Genomic DNA, 24,942 nt, shown 5'->3' on the forward strand with positions numbered 1-24,942 from the left:
AAGAACCTGTGTTGGCAGCCACCCTGGGTATGCTAGGGTGCTTGCTGCTACAAGTGCTTAGCACTTAGTAGGCAGTTAATGAATGCTTGTTGACTTCTACTTTCTACCATCTTTGCTCATCTGGTTAACTCTTATTTTTCCCCATTTTTCAAGTGCTTTATTAACTTCTGATTTACATCATTCACTCCCACCAGATTTTGAGTTACAATTTTTTTCCCTGTTTTTCCCCTACCCACTGCCCCAAAATAGCAGTCCCACAGGATATCCCCTCCTCCAATCTGCTCTCTTCCATACCCCTTTCGACTTTTCCAGTAGGGCATGGTGGATCTCTATGCCCCAGTGCCTGTATATCTTATTTCCCAATTACATGTAAAATAGTATCAACACACATTTGATTTTAAAACTTTGAATTAAAGATTCATTCTCTTCCTCCCTTGTCACCCTCCCTTACTGGGAAGATAAGCATTTGAGTATAGGTTGTACATGTGTAGGTAATGCACAACAATAACATAGTAGATATATTGTAAAAGACTGACTATATTTTGCTCCCTCCTATCCCACCTCCCACTTGTTCTATTCTCTACTTTGATCCCTTCCCTTTTTGAAAGTGGATGCTTCCAACTTCCCTCCCCCTAGCCTGCCCTCCCTTCCATCATCCCCGCTCTGATCCCCTTCCCCCACACTCTCCTGTAGGGTGAGATACCCTATTTAGTGTGTATTTCATTCCCTCCCCAAGCCAAATTCAATGAGAATAAGGTTGACCCATTCGCTTTTGCCTTCCTATTCTTCCCCTTCATTGTAACCATTTTCCCTTGCCTCTTCTTTTTTTTAAATTAATTCTTTAATTTATTAATTTGTTTGTTTCCTTTTAGTTTACAGGATTCAATTCCACAATTCCTTGAATTTCACATTTTGTTCCCCTCCCTCGCCTCCCCCCCCCCCATGGCGGCTTATAGTCAAGTATAGGATCTGTAAATACTTTCACATTATACAATGGTCAGGTTATAAGGATGGATTGTACCAGCTGGAATGAAAAATGGTAAAGAGGACATAAAATCAAATAAGAGAACGAAAAAGATCAGGTATTTTGCTTCCACCTGGATATAAATTTAGTTCTTTCTAGTTCTTTCTCTGGATGCACGTTTTTCTCTCCATCATGCGTCTTTTGGGATTGACTTATATCCCTGCCTTGTTGAGAAGAGTCCAGTCTATCAAAGTTGGTCATCACACATACATTGTGTCTGTAATTGTGTACAAATTTCTCCTGGTTCTACTCTTCTCACTCAGCATCAGTTCTTTTAAGCCTCTCCAGGTAAATATGAAGATTGCCTGCTCCTCGTTTCTTATAGCGCAATAGGATTCCATAACATGCATATACCACAACTTGTTCAGCCATTCCCCAATTGATGGGCACCCCCTTAATTTCCAATTCTTTGCCACAACAAAAAGAGCTGCTATAAACATTTTTGTACATATGGGTCTTTCTCCCATTTCTATGATCTCTTTGGGATATAACCCTAGGAGTGGTATTGCTGGATCAAAGGGTATGAAAGAATTTATAGCCCTTTGGGCATAATTCCAGATTGCTCTCCAGAAAGGCTGGATCAGTTCACAACTCCACCAACAATGCATTAGTGTTCCAGTTTGCCCACATCCTCTCCAGCATTTGTCATTTTCCTGTTTTGTCATCTTAGCCAATCTGACTGGTGAGATGTGGTACCTCAGAGTTGTTTTGATTTGCATTTCTCTAAACAATAGTGAATTAGAGCATTTCTTCATGTGCTTATAGATAGCTTTAATTTCTTTCTCTGAAAACTGCCTGTTCATATCCTTTGACCATTTATCAATTGGGGAATGACTTGTATTCTTATAAATTTGACTCAATTCTCTGTATATGTTAGAGATGAGTCCTTTGTCAGAGACATAGGTTGTAAAGATTCTTTCCCAATTTCCCACCTACACCACTTGGTGCATATATGTTAAGTAGTGATATTGCTTTATTCTCGATGGTGCCTTTTAACAGGATATAGTTTCCTTCCTTATCTCTTTTAATTAGGTCAATTTTTGCATTTGCTTTATCTGAGATAAGGATTGCTACCCCTGCTTTTTTTACTTTAGCTGAGGCATGATATATTTTACTCCAACTTTTTACCTTTACCTTGTGTGTATCCCTCTGTTTAAGATGTGTTTCTTGTAAACAGCATATTGTAGGATTATGATTTCTAATCCATTCTGCTATCTGTCTCCGTTTTATAGGAGAGTTCATTCCATTCACATTTACAGTTATGATTGTTATCTGTTTCTTTCCCCTCATCTTATTCCTGCCCCTGTTAATGTTCATATTTTCCCTCCCTTCCCCCCCTTAATAGTTTTCCTTTTGACCACCGCCTCCCTCAGTGTTCCCTTTTTGGCCCCCCTCCCTTTTCCTCCCCTTTTCCCCTTACTAATTCCCTCCCTACAAACCACTCCCACCCCCCCCTTTGTAACCCTTTCCCCCTCCTACTGCCTGTAGGATATTGTTATACTTAATGAAGCATGCTATTTTTTTCTTCACATCAAGAATGACAGGAACAGATCTCATGCGAAGCTCCTCTCCCTCCCCTCTTTCCCTCTAAAATGATTCTTTTTGTGTTCCTTCTCTATAGCGTCCTATGCTTAACTGGTTGTTAATCCCTTCTTGTACCAGAACCAATGAGGGAAAAGCTCATATGCTTCCCAACACCCTCCCATTTTTTCCTCTGCTATACAATTTTTATGCCTCTATGAGTGGCATAATTTACCCTTTTCCACTTCACCCCCATCCCTTTGTAGCCCTTAACAAGATTGTTTAAAAATCGTCATTTTGTGTATTTTATACTCATACCCTGTACTTGTCTCTTACCAGTTTGCTCTTATCAAATAGCAGGGTGTGTGTGTGTGTGTTCTCCTTGTTTACCTTTCTAAGTCACTGTTGCTTCTCGTAATTGGAGGTTGAATTTTCCATTGAGTTCTGGCTTTTTTATCAAGAAGGTCTGGAAATCTGTTATATCATTGAATGACCATCTCTTTGCCTGGAAGAATATGCTCAGTCTCACTGGGTATGTGATCCTTGGTTGTAATCCGAGCTCTTTTGTCTTCCTGAAAATTGTATTCCACTGCCTCTGATCTTTCAGTGTAGAGGCTGACAAATCCTGTGCAATCCTCACTGTGGACCCTCGATATTTGAATTGTTTCTTTCTGGCTGCTTGAAGTATTTTCTCTTTTATCTGGTAGTTCTGGAGTTTGGCCACAACATTTCGAGGATTTTTCAGTTTGGGATCTCTTACAGCAGGTGTCCGGTGGATTCTCTCGATTTCTATTTCCCCCTCAGGTTCTAGTATCTCAGGGCAGTTTTCCTTAACGAGCTCTTGGAGAATGTTGTCCAGGCTCATTTTTTCATCATAACTTTCTGGTAGGCCTATGATTCTCAGATTATCTCTCCTGGATCTGTTTTCCAGGTCAGTTATTTTTTCTTTGAGGTATTTTACCTCTTTTTCTAATTTTTCATTTTTGTTGTTTTGCTTGGCTAATTCTTGGTTCCTCGTAGAGTTATTTGTTTCTATTTGTTTAATTCTGATTTTTAGCAAATCATTTTCCTTGGTTAATTTTTGAAGCTCCTTTTCCATATCATACACTTTTCTTTTTAGAGAGATGTTTTCCTCATTATAATTTTTTTTTCGAATTCTGCTATTTTCGTTTTGAGAGAATTATTCATTTTGTCTTCTATCTCTCTCATTTTGCTTTCAAAGTTCCTTTTGATCTCATCTAGGAGAGCCTTCTGTGCTTGGGATCCATTCCCTGTTGAAGTTTCAGCTGTGGGTGTGGAGTCCACATTGTCTCCCTCTGAGGTTGGTTCCTCCCTCTGAGGATAGTAGGACTCTAGAGTCTTTGTCTTTGTAGTCTGCTTTCTACCCATTTTGAGGCAGGGTCCTAACCATGCCCTTCCTCTAGGATCCCAAGCCTTTACTGTAGAGGGTTTTGCCCTAGGTAATAGTTACTATATTTTCAGGGTCAGAGGGGGGTTTGGAGCAAGTGGGGCTCACTCTGTCATCCTCGTCTTTGAAGGTCCTGAAAGGGGCTTTTTTAAAAAAAGATTTCTGGGCTATGAAGTGGTAGCCCCAGGAGTGTTTGCTGTCCAGTACAGGGGCCCCTGTATTTGCTTCTTATCTTGCTCTTTCCAGTCCCAGCCCTTTGGTGATAGGCCTGGTAGCGGCCCTTGTGGTTGGTGGGAAGACTTGCCCTCCTAGTTGATCAGGCCCCTTCCCGGCCTGCGTCCGCCGCGCCGCTGCGCCTTCGCAGCCTGCATCCGGCATGCCACCGCGCCTTCCCAGCCTGCGTCTGCTGCGCTGCCGCCGCGCCTTCCCCTTGCCTCTTCTTTATGAGATAGTTTACCCCATTCTGTCTCTCCCCATCTCTTCTCATTATATTCCTCTATCCCCTCTTAATTTCACCTTTTAAGTATCATCCCTTCCTGTTAAATTGGTCCTGTGCCCTCTATGTGTACCTGTAAACATATATACACACATTTACATATGCATTCATATGCCCATATACCCTCATATATATATATATATATATATATATATATATATATTTCTATTCCCTTCAACTATTTTTACACTGACAAAAGTTTCATCTCTTACACTTATTGTTTTCCCATGTAGGAATGTTAATAGCTCAATTTTGTTAAGTTCTTTATGATTTCTTTTCCCTGTTTACCTTCTCATGCTTCTCTTGCTTCTTGTATCTGAATGTCAAATTTTCTATTCAACTCTGGTTTTTTTCATCAAGAATGCTTGAAAGACCTCTTTCCACTGAATGACCATATTTTCCTCTGAAACATGATACTCAATTTTGCTGGGTAGGTGATTCTTGGTTTTAATCCCAGCTCCTTTGACCTCCAGAATATCATATTCCAAGCCCTTCGATCCCTCAATGTAGAAGCTGCCAGATCCTAGGTTATCCAGATTGTGTTTCCACTATATTCAAATTGTTTCTTCCTGGTTGCTTGTAATATTCTCTCCTTAATCTGGGAATTCCAGAACCTGGCGATAATATTCCTAGGAGTTTTCTTTTTGGGATCTTTTTCAGGAGGTGATTGGTGGATTCTTTCAACCTCTATTTTACCCTCTGGTTCTAAAACATCAAGGCAGTTTTCTTTGAGAACTTCCTGGAGGATGATTTCTAGGTTCTTACTTTTATCATGGCTTTCAGGTAGTCCAATAATTTTTAAATGATCTCTCCTGGATCTATTTTCCAGGTCAGTGGTTTTTCCCATGAGATATTTCACATTGCCTTCTATTCTTTCATTTGTTTGGATCTGTTTAACAGCATCTTGATTTCTCATAAAGTCATTAGCTTCCATTTGCTCCAATCTAATGCTGAAGCAATGATTCTCCTTATTGAGCTTTTGAGATTCTTTTTCCATCTGGCAAATTTGGCTTTTTAAGGCATTCTTCTCTTCATTGCCTTTTTGAGCCTCTTTTGCCATTTGAGTTAGTCTGTTTTTTAAGGTGTTATTTTCCTCAGTCAGGCTGTTGACTCTCATTTCATAATTTTTTTGCATGGTTCACATTTCTTTTGCCAATGTTTCCTCCACTTCTCTTATCTGCTTCTTAAGGTCCTCTATGGCCTGTAACCAGCTCACATTTTCCTTTGAAGCTTTTGGTACAGGAGTTCTGACTTCACTGTCTTCCTCCTGTTCCATGCTTTGCTCCTTTTTGTCCCCAAAATAGGAGTCTAATGTTGGAATCTTCTGTCTGCTTCATTTCCTTTGCCTGGTCATGTCGTCCCTCAGTCACTGGACCCCTGGGTTTTTTGTCACAGTAGGACTCTGCCACCAGACAGGGGAGCTTTCATCCCAAACACTGGGGTTTTCTCAGCTGCTGGAGGTATTACATGGGTGCCCTCTGTAAGGCCTCCACACTCTCTGGCAAGCTGGACACACGCCCCAGAATCTCCACCCTAGACTGCAATCCAGATCCAAACAGGTTAAAGCGTAAGTAATTACTCCTCAGACTGGTTGCTTGGTCACACTACACTCTGCAGGCCAGGAGCTGAAGCTGCCACGTGGTGCTGGCTGGCTGTGTCAGGTCTCACCCTGGGGGCAAAAGCCGATGCACTCCCACTTACTGGGTTGCTGCTGGCCTGCCGGGCTGTCCTCAGTGGAAGGTGAGCTTCTCTGTGTCATTTTGTGGGTTCTGTAGCTCCAAAGTTTGTTCAGAGTCCCTTTTTACATGGATTGGGGAAGGTGGAAACTGGAGCCACTCGGAGGTCGTGCTTCTACTCCTCTGTTTAACTCTTTGATTCACTCCAGAGATGAAAGCCACTACATTCTGAGATGATATTTGCTGGACAGGAGTTACTTTATCTGTAGCTGAGACTGTCATGGCTGCAGCTACTTTCTATGAAACAGAATTTTCTCTCGGGTTATCTGTTATCTCTTTCATGGTTTTCTCAGGTTTTTGCAGGTCTGGCTCATAGCCATTCATAATATCTTTGGGAACCAGGTCAAAGCACTTCTTATAAATGACTTTATCCTTTGATTGCCATTGATTTGAATAAGTCTTACAGATGAGCTAGTCTAACCTTCTTATTTTACAGAGGACAAAACTGAGAACAAAGCAGGTTAAGTGATTTGCATAGTTATGAGTCGCAGAGACAGCTAAGTGGTGCAGTGGATAGAGTGATGGGCCTGGAGTCAAGAAAACTCATCATCTGCTGAGTGAAGAGAGCATAACCAGGAGAACTTTGTACACAATTACAAACACATCATATGTGTAAAGACTAACATTGATAGACAGCACTCCTCTCAGCAATACAAGGTTAGAAGACAACTACAAAAGAGTCATGATGGAAAGGGATGTTCACATCCAGAGAAAGAGCTACAGAGTCTGCAGATTGAAGCAAACTATTTGTTCTCTCTCATTAGTGTTTTTTTTTTGTTTTATCTCTTCTTTTTCATTGCTCAGCCTGTGGTCATAATCCTGTACAACATGGCTAACGTTCAACCTGAAGGTATTTGTAGAACATATATTTGATTACATGCTGCTATGGTGGGGAGGGGAAGGAGAGGAGGGGGAAGGGTAATGGTGTGTAATTTGAATTTGAAGACCCTTTTTTTGTATTGGCAAGTAAGCAGGTATTTAGCACTTAGTAACTAATCAAACCTCTATGAAAGAAACAGAAAGTATGAATCCCTGTTCCTGATGTGAAAGGAAGGGGTTGGCTGAAACAGGAAGTAGCTAATGTTGTGTGTATGTAAGGAAAAGCCCCAGAGAGGAAGGCTCAGAACTTCTTGAGATAAGCATCATGGAAGCAGGGCAGCTGCTACTTGTCTGAAGACTGAACTGAGAACTCAGAAGAGGATTCTTGTGGTGGCAGAGTCAAGAAGGAGAAAACTTATGCTTTTTCTTCTCAGAAACAGGAATTGTGAAGGACTTGAGGTGGACTGGACACTGTGAACTTCAATAAGGAATGGGAATTGGACAAAGAACTAGACAAGGAGCTGGACAAGGAACTGGGAGCTGCCTGCCTTTGAACCCAGGTGACAGTTGGAACTGGGACCATGGAAGAGGAACCATGTAAGCTGAGAGCCAGCCTCTAGTCAAGCTGAAAGAAGATTTTACTTGGATTGTGTGTACTGACTGAGAAGATTGTGATTTACTTGTGACCAAGGGGTGGATGGCCTGTGTATTTTCCACTACTCCTTAAGAGGGTATTGAGTGACTAATGACGGAGTAGTGACTGATGATTGAATAGTGGCTGATGACTGAATAGTGACTGATTTGTAACTTAGTGTGCCCTATGAGTGGAGAACTTTGACTAAATGATGGAGTTACTAAATGATTGTACTTTGTTGAAAACTATTGTGACCACTTTGGTGAAAATTATGTGGCCATTTTAGCAATGCCATTGTGAATGCTGTATTTTGATTTTCTATGAGAAGTTGTAACATTGTGAATGCTGTATCTTGATTTTCTGTGAATGTTTTCCTCTGTTTTGTTATTGAATAAATAGAGTATTCACTAAACTATGTAATCAGAACCTTGAAAGCTCACAGCAGCAGTTCTCTGGAAAGCTGTGTGTGCATGGCTTTACAGGGAGAAAATTAGAAACAAGAGATTATGGAACTGAATGTGGAACTAAAAGCTTAAAAAAAGATATCAATTTAAAAAAATAAAACTCATCATCCTGAGTTCAAATCTGACTTCAGATACTTACTAGGTATGTGACCCCGGACAAGTCACTTAACCCTATTTGCTTCAGTTTCCTCATCTATTGAATGAGGCGGAGAAGGAAAAGGTAAACTGATACTGTATCTTTGCTAAGAAAACCTCTAATGGGTTTATGAAGAGTGAGACATGACTGAAAAAATATCAGAATGACAACTTTTGACTGAATCCTATTATGTCTGCTATGCATCATAAAAGGTTTACATTCTCTGGAAACAGCCTGAGTTTGGTAACATGTAAAAGGCAATTTCGAGGGAAAGGCACTATTTAGGGAAAATCTTTTTTTTTCTTTTTCTATTAAGAACATTTTTCCTGAATAGCCCAATATTAGCCACAGCTGCCAAAGTGGCGGGAAGTAAACGCCCATTCTTAGGCTACATGATTACTATGTTTGGATTTCTTGTGATAGCAAAACACTGGACTCTGGAAAGGTCAAGTTGACCTTTTCCATCAACTAGGGGGCAGCTTTGGAATTGTCCCTTCTCTAGGTATTCATTGACAGGGGCAAGGGGAGGAGAAGCTTTGCTGTCTGCATTCTGCATCAATGGAAGAGGAAGTCATGAAGTCAGTAGATTCTGAGAGGCAACTAAAAAGAGAATGCTAGAGCTAGAAGAGACCTTAAATAGCATCTAATGTAGTTCAATTCTCCTATCCCCTCCTTATTTTACAGAAGAGGGAACTGATGACCAGAGGAGGGAATTGACTTGCTCAATGCCACTCAGATAGTGAGGAACAGAGTCAATATTTGAACATAGGTCTATGATCCAAATCCAGTAATTTTTCTTTTCCATTAAAAAAAGTTACAGAATGTTAGATTTTCAAGGGATCTAAATGGCCACTGAGTTCAACTTATACTTCCCCAAATTCACTCTACAACATGACTGGCAAGATATATTCCAGCCTCCACTTAAAGATTAATTTCTGAGTTGGGTTTCTTCAGAGACTTCAAAAACCACTCAAGCTAATTAGCTTGCTGGAAGTTCCAAGTTATGCAATATATCATAATCAAAGGGCCAGGCTGAGATTTGTTCTAGAAGTGATTGCAAGGACCAAAAAGACAAATGAGGATTCTGGGGCAGAGGCATTTTACTACAAACCATAGGATTCAACAACTCGTCTCTGGAGCTTTTGCTCTGTAAAAGAAAGGACTGGAACCAGTTTGGATGGGAATGTCCAAAATCCCAGCTTAGGTCTATGGCACTTCAGAGGAGGGGACAAGGCTCTCCTATATCTTCCTGTCTGGTTCCAGCAGGCTCTAGGCCATCAAGAAATACTGGGCTTGAGAAAAACACAAAGAGAAGATGTGAGAGCACGTTACTAAGACTAGCAACTCTGCAATGCCTGATACTAGATGGGAAGTTAGTGAAGACACATCTTGTTCTCCTTATTTGATTCCTCCTAACTGTCTTTGGCTCATTTTCTTTCACATTCTCTTCCTCTTTCTCCTTTCCTCTTCTTCCTTCTCTTCTCATTTTCTTCCTATGCTATTCTTCATTCTTTCCCTCTTCATTTTCCTCCTCATTCTCTTGATTCATCACTCTCCTCTTCATATCTTTCCCCTAATCTTAATCCTATTCTTTCTTCTCTCCTTCCTCACCTCATCCTTTCTCATTTTCATTTTCTTCCTCTTCTCCTTCTAAACAAGACCAGAAATTAAGTTGCTTCTTTCCTCATTGTTTGACAGAATTTAAGATCCCCTTCCTGGGCTCTCTTCTAATACTTTTGGATCATTGCTTATTTTCCACATCAACAGATGTTAACAGTGAAAGTACTATGTTATATGGAATTCCTTGAAAAAAAATTTTAATATGTTGGCCTTAAAAAAACTTGGAACCACTTTGTTGTTCAGTCATGTCCAACTTTTTGTGACCCAATTTGGGGTTTTCTTGGCAAAGATACTGACATGGTTTGCTATTTCCTTCTCCAGATCATTTTATAGATGAGGAAATTGAGGCAAACAGGGTTAGGTGGTTTTCCCAGGATCAAACAGCTAGTAAATGTAGGAGACTGGATTTTAACTCAGGTCTTTCTGACTCTGGGACCTGCATTCTGTCTATTGTATCACCTAGTTGCCCTGGGAGCCTCTGGTTTAAAGTAAATCAAGGCCATGATTCCAAATCACAAGTTGTTAAGAGAAAGGCCTGGAGAACAGGACCAAAGAGCATGAGTTACTAAATTGTATCCTAGGTGCATTGTTTCCTCAAGCCTGAGCAGAGCTTTTGAATTTCCCAGCATAGCATGACATACCTCCTATTCGGTGTTAGGGTCAAAGTTGTAATAACCATTCTTTGACCACTATGATGATGATAATGATGATGATGATGATGACAATGATGATGATGATGATGGCAAGAATGATTGACATTTTCAAGCATGTCCAGAATTGGAATAGACATGAGATTATGTTATTAATCTTGAGCAGGAATTCCAACTATGTTATCTAGGACAATTTAATGGCTTCTCACATTAAGGAGGACTCGCTATGTTCCCCTTCAGGAACCATTCTAATTGTTAAGAAGGTTTTCCTTATGTCAAAGTTAAATTTCTATCTCTTGCCATTTTCAATCAGGGCTCCTAGTCCTGCCCTCTCAGGACATGCAGAACAACTTTAATTCTTCTCCCACATGATGATAGCCCTACAGATCTTTGAGGGCAGTTGTCATGTCCATTTTTTCTTCTCCAGGCTGAGTATGTCCTTCAATCAATCTTCATATGACATGGATACATATCTTTTCATCATCCTGATTATCTCCCTCTGGTCTAATTTTACTCCTAAAAAAAGAGGGTTCTTAACTTTTTTTGTGTAATGAGAAAGGTAGGGAATAAGCACTTATATAAAGACTACTATGTGCCAGGCACTTTGCTAAGTGCATTTTACAAATATTTGATCCTCACAACAATCCTGCAAGATAGGTGCTATTATGATCTTCATTTTACATTTGGGGAAACTGAGGCAAACAGAAGTTAAGTGACTTGGTCAGGGTCATACAACTATAACTATCTGAGGCCAGATTTGAGCTCAGGTCTTCCTGACTCCAGTTCTAATGCTCTAACATTGCCCAACCTAGGGACTGCCATCTTCCTCATTTGGGACAACATCCTCCTATAGTGGGAAAAACTAGATACCATAAAATGTTTTTTAAGCTCTATAGGGTAAAAGAAGCAGATTAAAAAAGGGATAAGACCACTTCTTAGAGTAGATGGGATAATGATAACTGAGGACAGAGAGAAGGCAGAGTTACTTAATTCTTATTTTGCTTCTGTTTTCTCTGCCAAGGACATACCTAGATTCTAAAAAGGACAGAATAAATATAGCTAATAGGGAGTTGATAACCGCAATAAATAAGGGGATATTAAAAGAGCACCTGACTCATGATGGAAAATGCTATCCACATCAAAAGAAAGAACTGATGGAATCTGAACGCAGATTGAAGCATGCTATTTTCACCTTTTTTTGGTTCTTTTAGTGGTTTTTTTTCCTTTTGTTCTATTTCTTATTTCACAACATGACAAATGTGGAAATATGTTTTACATTATTGTACAAGTATAGCCTATATCAGATTGCTTGCCATTTGGGGGAAAGGGAAAGAGAGGGAGGAAGGGAGAAAAATTTGGAACTCAAAATCCTTCAAAAAATGAATGTTGAATATTGCCTTCACATATAATTGGAAAAAATAAAATACTATTAATTTTTTTAAAAGAGAGCATCTGACTGCCCTGTATGAATTCACATCAGCTGTCTCCAGTGTTCTACATTCTTAGGTACTAAAAGAACAGGAAGTTATGATTAATAAATCATTGTTGATAATTCTTGAAATGGGACAGGTATAACAAAAGTGGGAAAAGGAGCAAATATTGCTTCAATTTTCACCAAAAAGAGAACTGAGGCTTCAAACTACAGACTATAGACCAGTAAAATTGACTTCAATTCCTAGCAAAATTCTACTGAGTATTATTAAAAGGATTGGTAGTGAACATCTAAAAAGGGAAACAGTAATCAGAGAGTCAACATGTCTTTTTCTAGGACAAATTATACCACACTAATATTATTTCCTTTTTTTGACAGGGATAATAAACTAGATTAGAGAATATTGTAAATATAGTCACAAAATTGCAAAAATGACAGGATTTCTGAATTGGAAATTCTTAATGACCTTCTAACTTTACTCATATCAATAAAAAAGGGTAACTATTACAAGACACACAATATATGGTCAACTGGACTTTGCTTGAAGACCTCCAATGGGGATGTGGATTGTGGAGGACTTCACTACACCCTGGATGAAACCCATTTCACTTTTGGACAGCTCTAATTGATAGGAAGGTTTTCCTTATGGAAAGCTTAAACTTGACCATTACTCCTCATTCTGTCCTCCAAATCCAAGCAGAACAGATTGAATCCTTCTTCCATCTGACCTAAGACTTTGAAGATGACTTCCATGTCCCTTCCCCCACTACCAATCTTCTCTTCTGCAGTACAAATATCCCCAGTTCCTTCAAACCATCCTCATTTGCCACAAACTCAAAGGCCCTTCACTATTTCAGCTTCTTTTAAATTAAGGAATACTCTTCCAAAGTCATATTCCAAGCTTAAGTCTCATCCCACAAAATCTCAGTGATAGATCAAATTTGCCTTCTTATATTAAGAGAATTAGTTCATCTTGCACATGTTTATCTTGCACTTCTGTTGAAACATTTGAGGCCACTACGAATTTCTTGAATTTTGTTTCCTGTCTGCTTCTGGGCTTTTCGACTCTTATTCATCCTACATCCTTTCTATGTTCTCTGACATGGTGGATTTATGTAGGCAAATTTCTACTTTCCCCATCTCTTTCAGTTTAAAGCTTTTTTGAGTAGATTTTCAAGGTAACAGAAAAATATCTTCTTCCTAACCCTTGTTAGGCACTTTATCCCTGTGTATTGCTTTAAATCCCTACCATTCCTGTATTTTAAGTTGTGACCCAGGAAATCAAATCTCATTCTCACTGTCTTCTTAACTAGCTATTCACTTCCCAAATTTGCCTTTCTTTTCAAAAGCCCTTGACTTCCTTTGGGAGTAGTGATGACATCTACTGTGCCCTTGGGGTTTTCAGTTTCTTGCTAAACATTTCAAAATCTTTAGCAACACTTTCCTGGTTCTGTTTAACCATATCATTTGTGCTGTGGTCAATCAATGAAAGTCGGTGATAGTCTTCTGTTTGAGAAGTCTTGACCTGTATCTTCCTTGACCAGTAACTGGGAGAGTGGAAGAATGTCACATAAAAGAGAAAAGGAAGAAGAGGATTTCTGTTATATCTTGTATCTATTCCAGTCAGTCACTGAGCATTTATTAAGTGCCTACTATGTGTCAGGCACTATGCTAAACACTGGAAATATAAAGAAAAGCAAAAACAATCCCTGCCCTCCAGGAGACAAATCTATTGTGGGAGACAACATGCAAACAGTTGTGTCGTTCAGTCATTTCAGTTGTGAAATATCTTGGGAACCGCTTTGCTCTTCAGTTTTGTCCAACTCTTTGTGACCACGTCAGGGACTTTCTTGGCAAAGATCCTTGAGTGGTTTGTCATTTGCTTCTTCAGCTCATTTTACAGATGAGGAAACTGAGGCAAACAACATTAAGTGATGCCCAAGATCACACAGCTAGTAAGTGTCTGAAGATGGATTTGAACTGAGGAAGATGAGTCTTCCTGACTCCAAGATGAGCACTCTATTCATTTCACTACCTAGCTACCCCATAAATAGCTACGTACAAACAAGCCGTGAACAATAGACAGAAGTAAGGCATTAGAATTTAGAGGGTCTGGGGAAAACTTCTTGTTAAAGTTGAGATTTTAGCTGGAATTGAAGAAATGAAAAGAAATGGAAATGAAAGAAATCAGGGAAACCAGGAGAAGAATATGTGTGTACATATATGCATATATGTATTGTGTGGGGAGGGGCAAGGTAATGTGTTAGATTTATTTGATAAATATTGCTACTGTGGCCCATAACAATAAAATGATTTACCTAAAATCACACAGCTACTCTGTGGAGGGTCAGGGGAGAACCATAGGACTATAGGAGATAGATAGGCAGATAGGTAGATAGATAAAATATTAAGTGTTTATTATATGCCAAGCACAATGTTAAGCTGCTTAATGCTGCTGTATAATCACAAGCAAATAAGGCAGTCCCTGCCCTCAAGGGGCTTACATTCTAATAAGAGAAGACAACATAAAGAGAGATAGAAAGAGGGGTGGTGGTGGTTGTAGCAGCAAGCACCCCAGCGTCCCTAGGGTGGCTGCTCACACAGGTTCTTGGATCTGCTTTGATAAAGGAAAGCAACTCAAAATGGGTTAACAAGCTTACTTTAATCAGTCAGATATATATCGTTTACCTTGTTCAGGGGAAAAAGGTCAGCACCCTGAACTTCAAAGTATACAGGCAGAATTATCAAGACAGAAACAGATCAAGTAGACAGTTTTCCAAACTGTCCAACCATTACATCCATACCAAATCAACATCTGGGTTTCAACATTTGGGATTTTCAAAGCCAGGGGGCTCTGGACAACAGCTTCCCAGAATCCAGATCAAATCATAGAACACTTCTCAAAGTGAGCCCCAAAACAAAGCTACACATCAGGGCTTATATAGCCTTCTCCTGGCTCAGAGAATGTAACAACCTTATTGACTCATTGGCCAATCAAGAAGTATCTACTGAAAAACAAGCCTCCCACCCCAGGCTCCAGGTGCACTTTAGCCTAGGGGCAGGGAAGATCTTTAAAATTTACATTCCCATTACATTTGGCCCCAAGATCTTTCATGCCCATAGCATAGTCAATTTACTTTTGAATCAGCACTAAACATCTCAGGTCACATTTTCAAGACACAGAACTAAAGTTACCAAAGTGGCCACTTGGCCTTAAACAAACACAAAGTACATTGCATTACCACTTCAATTCAAAACAAGAGTCCAAATAAAGTTCTCTTGGGAGGAGGGGGTTTCCTTCCCCTCACACAGCTCCAGCCCCTGCTTCCAAGTACAGAGAGGGGGGTGGGCAACAAAACCAACAAGGTGGGGTCCTTGGGGGTCCGAGGCACTTCATCCCACCCACCATAGTCACAAGTCCATCCTCCCCCTGGGTCCCAAACTGTAGGATGCAGCAAGGAAACACATTCAGTGCCCCTGCTTTGCTGCTCAGTTCTTATCTTTTCCTGTGGCAGAATTCTGAACTCCTGGGTTCCTTCTCCTCCCGCAAGCGGCAGCTGCTCCTGTCTTCTGCCCAGGTCCCGATGCAGGCAGCTCACCATTCCTTCTCTCAGCTCAGCAAAGTCCACATGCAGGCCATTCTTCTCTCCTGGTCCATGGCTCCACAGAGTCACAGCTACCACAACTAGGAAACAAACAATTATCCCAGCCCCCATACTTTCCTGTTCGTGACACCATTTTGTAGCAGCAAGCACCCCAAGCGTCCTCAGGGTTTGCTGCCAATACAGGTTCTTGGATCTGCTTTGGTAAAGGAAAGCAACTCAAAATGGGTTAACAAGCTTACTTTAATCAGTCAGACATATATCATTTACCTTGTTCAGGGGAAAAAGGTCAGCACCCTGAACTTCAAAGTATACAGGCAGAATTATCAAGACAGAAACAAATCAAGTAGACAGCTTTCCAAACTGTCCAACCATTACATCCATACCAAATCAACATCTGGGTTTCAACATCTGGGATTTTCAAAGCCGGGGGGCTCTGGACAACAGCTTCCCATAATCCAGATCAAATCATAGAACACTTCTCAAAGTGAGCCCCAAAACAAAGCTACACATCAGGGCTTATATAGCCTTCTCCTGGCTCAGAGAATGTAACAACCTTATTGACTCACTGGCCAATCAAGAAGTATCTACTGAAAAACAAGCCTCCCACCCCAGGCTCCAGGTGCACTTTAGCCTAGGGGCAGGGAAGATCTTTAAAATTTACATTCCCATTACAGTGGTGATGACATGGAGCAGATCTGGAAGTAATATTGAGGCCTGGGTCCCTAAAAGATGATGCAAAGATAACAAGATAGCATCAATGCTCACCTCCTAGAGCTGAGGGACTGTAGCTGTATCAGTAGGTACAAGCTGACATTACATGAAATGTAGAATCCATTTCCCATTGATTTATGATGTTAGAGCTGTTTTGCCACACATATACAGACAAAATCACCCCATGTAAGATGTCAATAATGCTTAATCCCACTATGTACCTTAAGGGATGTTCTATTCTACTCAACTGCATCTAAATGAATTCATTAGGAGCCACTAAGCATGGTGAAGCCTCCTTTAATATGCTGCTTCATTGGCATTGAAGAAAAATTTCTTAGGAAGTATATATAACATTAAGGACTATGTTAAAAGTTCCATTATTATGAACTTGAATCTAGAGGGATGGAGTAAAGTAACAATACCCTACCTAGATTTAAAATGCATCATAGAGGTGCAGGGTATTTGCAGAACTTTATGCTATAGGCCTCAGAAATAAAGAAATAAATAAAAAGAAGTTCAGTTTGAAATATGGGATGGGTATGTAGGCAGCGAGCTCATACACATGCATGCACACATATACACACACACACTCATGCGATAGACAGCTATAATAGTAGCCAGCAAATGTTAAGTAGAAGCAGGCTATGATAAAGAGATAACCATTGCTTAGGAGAATAAGGAAAGGCTTCTTGGAGGAGATGAGACTATATCTGACTCTTAAAGGGGAAAAGGGAAGAAAATCAGAATTGTTTCTACTACATGCTATGGACTATCTCATTTGATTTTCACAACAATCCTGGGAGGCAGGTGCTATTATTACCTCCATTTCCCAGTTGAGGAAACTGAAGTAGACAGAGATTAAGTGACTTGCCTAGGGTCACACAGTCAGTAAGTGTCTGAGGCTGGATTAGAACTCAGCTCTTCCTGACTCCAGACCCAGTCCTCCACCTAGTGAATTTTAAATAAATGAAAAAGTATGAGAGGCATTCTAGCTCACAGGCTGGACAAAGGCCTTGAGGAAGGAATGGTGATTACTGGCTTGTCAGGAGAGTAAGGGGGAGATAAGCATAAAGACGCAATCTGGAGTCAACTTTGGGAAGACGCTAACCACAGCCTCCTCTGTAAAACAAAGAGGCTGGATTAGGTGAGCACCAAGGTGTTTTCTTGTTCTCTGTGACCTGATGACCATTTCAGAATAGTGTAGTCATTGCCTACTTTTACTGCTTTCTACCTTGAAAGCCCACGATCTGTTGGGATTATCGATAAAGTGTGTGTGTGTGTGTGTGTGTGTGTGTGTGTGTGTGCGTGTTTCCAGTCCTGATATTTTTTTAGAGTTTCACAAGCTTCTCTTACCAGGGATATAAGGAAGCCTTAAGGAAGGAAGTCAAAGGGCTATAGGATTTATCAAAGTGAAGTATCTGGATTCAGGAAGACATGAAGTCAAACCCAGCCTCAGAAAATGCTTAGTGGTGTGACCCTGGGCAAGTCCACTAACCTCTATCTGCCTGAGTTTCCTCATTTGTAAAATGGAGAAAATGATAGCATCTTCCTCCTTGGATTGTTATGAGGATAAAGTAAGATATGCAAAGTACTTTGAAAACCTTAAAATACTATGTAAATATTATCTCATTTTTTTATTCTTATTTTACATGCAAGGAAACTGAGGCTCAGAGAGGGGAAGTAACTGCAGAATCACACAGTTTATTCGTGGAAGAGGCAGAAAGAAATGGAATTCTGATTCTAAGTCTAGTACATTTCAACCTGGTGAATGCCTTGCCCTTCGGCTGGAGGAAAAAAGAATGCAGCCAGTTAGCAAATACTTATTGTTTTTGGAGTGATTTTCCACCCTCACCTCTCCCCTGAGAGAACCTTGAATGGAAATATTTGAGGGAAACACATTTGCAAAGCGCCAGCAAGTAGGGGGTATGTACACAACAATCCACACAGCCAGGCGGCCCTGATCAATTGTTCAGGACAGGAAATTTGTCCTCAGCACCCTGAGCTTCTCCTCCTGCTGCTAGGAAAGACTCTGAAATCAGTCACTGGACCCTTCAGTGTTAGTATCAGTCCCTGGGCTCCCCCTTCACAGGGACTGGAACATCCAAAGACATTTATTCAACTGGCATTTCTTAGTAGGTGAGCAAATCCTACGACAGGAACTGGGGTGGTGGGGTGAAACAAAAATAAATGAGATTCAAACCATATGCTTGAGAGCTTTATAATCTAATTTGGAAAATAAGACAGGGATATCTATAACCACACAAGGTAGCATGATATTAATAGAAAGAACACTGGATTTGAGCGATGATACCTAGTTTGAGGTCCCAGCTATGACACTAACAATCTGTCAATCAATCAACCAGTTAGCATTTATTAATCACCTTCCATGTACAGGCACTGGGCTAGGTACTGGAGATACAAAGACAAAAGTGTCCCTGACCTACAAGAAAGAATAGGTTGTTAGAGTGTAAATGATGAGAACTCTGATGGGAAGGGACTACTGAATCTCAGAGTTTGTGGTGGAGGAGAGGAAATATGGAGATAGTCTGAAATGCACCCTAGATTTTTTGGAAAATCTATTTCTAAGGGTTCAGACAAAAAGATAAATAGAATCCCATGGTGTAAAGTGCTTCAGAGGGAGTCACTTCAGGATAGATGAGAGAATGAAAATCTGAAGGCATCAGGGAAAAATTTCCATTGAGGAGAGAAAATGGGATTTGTTGAAAAGACCAATGTGGACCCATAGGGAAGAGAGGGGAGAAAGCAAGTATTTATTAAGTGCCTAATATGTATCAGTAACTGTGACAGACAACTCATTTGAACCTGCCAGCTTAGATGTTTTAGAAACGTACAGAATGTTGAAGGAAGGTCAGTTAATAGAGAGTGAAGGCAAATGTGGCGAATCCTGTAAAAACAGGGTGAGGAATATTAAAGCTCTGAATGAAGAGCAGCTAAGAGAGAAAAAGGACAATAAAAAGGTTTTTTTTAAGCTGTACTGAGAGGAAAAGGATCAAAGAATGGATAGCACCTATGTTTGGGGTAGAAGGGACAATAATAACTTACAAGAGAGAAGGCAGGACTGTTCAGTTTTTGTTGTTGTCCAGCTATGTTCAGCTCTTCATGCCCTCACAGATCATAGCACTCCAGGCCCCCCTAGCCACTATTTCCCAAACTCCTGTTTGTTCTTTCTGTGACACTATCTGTCCATCTCATCTTCTGCCTCCACTTCTCCTTTTGGCTTCAATCTTTCCCAACATCAGGATCTTTTCCTGCTTCAGTTTTTACTTTTTTTCCCTACAAAGGAAGATGAACTTTACACTGGAAATGATAGAACAAAAGGACTAGTGTGGAGGTGGTGCCCCGGATACATAAGGAGATAGTGAGAAGGCACTTCGCTGCCCTTGAAGAATTCAAGTCACTTGGCCCACATGAAATAAATCCTAGGGTCTTGAAAGAACTGGCAGACATTATTTGCTAAACTGCTATCTAGTAATATTTGAAAGGTCACAGAAAATAGAAGAGCTACTACAAGATTGGAGAAGGACAAATTTTGTTCCATTCTTCAAAAAGTGAAAAATGAACTCAATGTAAGTTCCTGGGAAAGCTCTAGAATGGATCATTAAAAAGATATCAGTGAGCAACCAAAATGGGAAGGAAGTGGTGATGACAAAGTCAGCAGGTCTTCAGCAGGGACTGGTCATGTCAAATGAAACTCGTTTCCTTTGGCAACAGGATTATTAAACCAGCAGATGAGGGAAATGCTGTGGATATAGTTTGCCTAGACTATAGCAAAGCTTTGGGTAAAACAACTCATCCTGTTCTTATGGAGAAGATGACTTCAGAACTGGTTGAATTGCCAGGCTCAAAGAGTTGTAATTCATAGTTCAATGTCAAGGCAGCAGTGGAGTGTCCCATGGGTTTTGGGCTGTTTAACATTTTTATCAATAACTTGGATAAAGGCACGGATGGCATGCTCATTGAGTTTACAGATGACACACATCTGGGAGGGATGGCTAATGCACTGGTTGACAGGGTCAGAATCCAAAAGGATTTTGACAGATCAGAACATTGGGCTGAATCTAATAAGATGAAATCCAATAAAGGATAAATATTAAGTCTTGCACCTGGGCACACACACACAAAATAAAATTTACAGTATGAAATGGGGGAGGAATACATAGAAAGCAGTTCTAAAAATGATCTGAGGGTTTTGGGGGACTCCATGTGTCAGCAGTGTGATGTGGGAGCCAAAAAGGCTAATTTATCATAGGCTGCCACAAGAGCCTGGAATGCTCTTGCTCTCTGTGTCAGCCTTTTGGATTCCTTCAAGACTCAGCTCAGTTGCCACCTCTGCAGGAGGCCCTTGCTGGTTACTTTCCCCCTAACCCCTGAGATTACCTTCCATTCACTCTGTATTGCAGTTATTTAGACATATCCCACTATTTGAGTCCTCATTTGGAGTATTCTTGGCAAACTTACTGGAGAGTTTTGCCATCTTCTTCTCCAGCTCATTTTATAGATGAGGAAACTGAGATAAACAGGGTGAAATAAATTGTTAATAAATATCTGAAGCAGCATTTGAACTCAGGTCTTCCTGACTCCAGACCCAGAGCTCTACCCACTGCACCACTTAGCTGCCAGTGTGGTGAATAGTATTCTGAATTGTTGCAGGAGAGTGGAGGTCCTGGGTTCACATTGTATAGCTAACAGGAATAAGGAGGTGTCAGTCCCATTGTATTCTACTCTCATCAGACTTCATTTGGAGTATTCTGTTAGTTCTGGGCATCACGATTTAAGAAGGCTGTTGATAAACTGGAGAATGTCCAAAAGGGGACAACCAAGATGGAAAAGGGCCTTGAGTCCATGGCATATGAATATTGGTTGAAGTAACTGAGGAGGTTTAGCTCAGAAAAGAAAAGTGGCCCAGGGAACATAACTGTCTTTAGGTGTTTGAAGGGTTGTTTTGTGGAGAAGGGTTTAATTTTGGCCTAAGAGGACAGAACAAGGGGCAATTTGGTAGAAGCTGTAAAGAAACAAATTTAGGTTTGATGCCAGGAGAAACTGTCTAAAAAATGGAATTGGTCACTCAGGACAAATTCCCTCTCCTGGGACAGAGTGTGCCCTAATGTCTGTCTCTGTAGCAATCAGTCTTCATTACCGCTGACCAGAATTTCATTAAAACAGGTTTACCACTTGACTTCTGGTCAATCAGAGGGTGTCCACCATGGAGTGGTTCCTGCCTGAGCCAAATTGCTTTCAGTGGCATGAAATTGTTGGGGTCTATTGCCTCTCTGAGGCTGGCCTCTGGTTTGGTTGGGATGTTCCAATACATGCTGAGGAGAAAAGAGGCCTGACCCCTTTCTGAGGCATTCCTCCCCATTCTTTTCTTAAAGGTCAGTTACATTATGGTGGAGATTCCTTTCATGAATAAACTTGACCAGATACCTGCCAAGGTTCCACTCCACTCTCAAATTATGTAATTCTGTCATATATATGTTTATACAAAGTAGATGCAAGGTGATTTTGAAGGGGGGGTAGGAGTGGGAAGAAACTAGGATTTGAGGGAACTAGTATTTCTTTCAACTTGCTAAACAGCATAAAATTATAAAATGTGACAAGGATGGAAATTATCATCTGGCAAATGAACCCAGTCCAAACCCAGTTTCCACAGACCCATGTAGGATGTAGAATTCATTCAGAGAAAGCCTATATAGCAATCAATCAACAAGCATCTGCTAAACCCTTACCATGTGCCAGACACTGCACTAAGCACTGGGAATACAAAAGAAATGAAAAACCAGCCCCTGCTCTCTGGGAGTTTCCCTTCTAATGGAGGGGAGGACAGTAATAACATGCATAATTTGTATGACTTCCCTGTGACATCTAGCCTATTAAATCTTCATTTATTGGCAGAACCTGGCAGAAGACAGAAAGGCTGAGCAAGACAGGATGGAATCAAAGTCAATAAAATCTCCACAAGGATGAGAAGGGCAAAGCAGACCTTCTTATCAATTCGTGTCAGACCAAAACAAATCACTGACTGGGCTGGACAGCTTTTATCAATATAAAGGACTTGTGACTTCTGTCAAGAGTTCAAAACATTCATCTGGCTTAACCTTCAAGGAAGAGGGGGAAAAAGTTCAGGAAAGCTGTTTCTGCTGCCAAAGACAAATTCCTTCTCCTGGGATGGAGAGTGTGCTCTGATGCCTGTCTCTGTAGCAATCCGCCTTCATTACCACTGACCAAGATTTCATTAAAACAGATTTGCTACTTAACTTCTGGTCAGTCAGAGTTGTCCACCATGGACCAGTTCCTGGCTTAGCCAAATTGCTTTCAGTGGCAGGAAGTTGTCTGGGTCTATTGCCTCTCTGAGGCTGGCTCTATTAGTCATACGTGCTGAGGGGAAAAGAGGCCTGTCCTATCTCTGAAGTAATCCTGGTACATTTTAGAGGAATGGAGGACCCACCCTGTAGAGATGTTCTAAGCCTCTAAGCCTGCTGACTGCTACTCTCTCTGGGGCTGCTTTTTCCGCTGGCTGTCATCCAGGCCTGGAATACTCTCTCTCCTCTTGGCTTCACACACACACACACACACACACACACACACACAGAGACCCCTGAGATCACCTTACATTTACTTTGTATCTTTCCAAAATGTGTGATTTTTTTTGCATATCGTTTCCCTCCTCCCATTAGAATGGGAACCTTTTTTTGTATCCTCAGCATTTAACATGGTACCTGGCACATAGTAAGAGCTTAACAAATGCTTTTTTTATTGACTTATTGTTTACTACCCTGAGATCAGATAGGATGAGATTCGCATTTTAGCTTCCAGCTAGAATATGGTAGCTTGAGTTATCAGCTTGCAGTTCCCCCACTCCCTCATGCATACCCCCCACCCCAACTTCTGACATCCAAAACAACTGTCTTCCTGGCTTCTGTCTGAATTCCACCATCTGGACCCCATCCCATTGGCAGAAAATCTTGCTCCTTGTCAAAATGTCCATTTCCTGGGAGGGTTCACACTTTAAGCAATCAGTCTGTGGGAATATAGTGAAAATAAAGGTTGTCATAGTATATGAGCACAAGGGAGAAAACAGAAGGGCATTGTGCACTTCAGGTAGGTGTGAGGAGGACCCACCAAAGGGGGAAAGGGAAAATGTCACAGAGGTCAAAGAAAAACTTTAATGGGAAATCAAGTTAATAGGGGCAAAGCAATAGCATTAGAAAGAAGACTGCACTCCCTGCCTCTTGCCATCTCTATCACCTGCCTACACTGACCTAGGATCTTATACTTTCCATCAGTCACCTTGCATCAGTGAGTGGGGAAACAGTAGTAACTAAATAGCAAAGAAACTATGACCTTGAAACAGATTTCCAGAAACAAGTGCTTTGAGGGGTTTCAGAAAGTATAGGACTGTGGAATAAAAATGCAAAATGAAATTTGGAATCTACTTACCACCAAAGGCAGAAACTGGAACATGTCCTGTACTTTACTGGCTGTCTGGTTGAACTCAAACAGAACAAAATTTTATCACAAAAGCTGGTTATCACTAAGCTGCAGCAGAACATGGCCTCATTGTTTTTGTACCAGACACCAGTCCACACAGCTGCAATATTAAAGGAGAAGGTAACAGCTGGGACTTTGGTACCGGTGCTGGCTTTTACATGAATGCCAGTGAAGAACCTTGGAAAACCAACTATATAGGATGTGCTCTTATATAATAGATGAGCTGCCCAAGCCGATAAATGCCAATTTTCCAGCTGACATGGAGAAGATATCTATTTTTGGACATTCTGTGGGAGGCCATAGAGATCAGATTTATGCTTTGAAGAATCCTGGAAAATACAGATCTATGTCAGCATTCTCTCTAATCTGCAATCCAATGCTCTGATCTTGGTGGGAAAGGCCTCAGTGGATATTTAGGATCAGATCAAAGTAAGTGGGAAGCATTTGATGCTACTCATCTTGTAAAGTCTTATCTAGATTTTCTCAGTTGGACATTTTAATGGATTAAGGCAAAGATGACCAGTTCTTTAAAGATGGGCAGTTACTTCCTGACAACTTTATAACTGCCTGTGTGGAATGGAAAATTCCAGCTGTTTTTAGATTGCAAGAAGGACGTGATCATAACTACTACTTCAGTTTTTGTTGCAGCTTTTGTTAATGATCACATCAGACATCATGCAAAATACTTGAACACATAAAGCTTCACATATGAGTAATCTCAAAATTATAAAAGTTACCATGTAAACTGAACTTTAAAAAAGATAGAATTATAACATGAAAAATTATTGCGAACTGTGAACACTCACTTCTAATTTTTGTCAAAGGCTGAATAAAGATATAAAATCAAGCAATCAAATTCCTTTTTGTTCCCCATAAGTACTCTGATAGAAAATAAATTTGAAATCCAGGTAAAATTAAGTTTAAAGAATCACAAAATATGCAAATGATCACAATTGACTCTAAAGAATACTGTGATTCAGAGATACTTGAGGATGTAACAATAAATTGTTGATCATTGGGTGTGTCAGGTCTTAGAGATCTAAATTATGGAATTGTATCTCAGCAACTGAATAAAAAGAAAATGGGACAGAGAGAGAGACAGAGAGAGACAGAGACAGAGACAGACAGAGAGAGAGAGAGAGACAGAGAGAGAGACAGAGAGAGAGAGAGAGAGAGA

General features: G+C 40.5%; 1 pseudogene; it reads left to right on the forward strand.

The window, feature by feature from the left end:
* Nucleotides 1–23,613: 23,613 nt before the first annotated feature.
* LOC138176850 (S-formylglutathione hydrolase pseudogene) lies at nt 23,614–24,463 on the forward strand (annotated as a pseudogene).
* Nucleotides 24,464–24,942: the final 479 nt, after the last annotated feature.

This window comes from Petaurus breviceps, unplaced genomic scaffold, assembly GCF_028583685.1.
Source record: "Petaurus breviceps papuanus isolate PSGF00001 unplaced genomic scaffold, PetGlider_PUasm1.0 90255, whole genome shotgun sequence".
Taxonomy (NCBI): domain Eukaryota; kingdom Metazoa; phylum Chordata; class Mammalia; order Diprotodontia; family Petauridae; genus Petaurus; species Petaurus breviceps.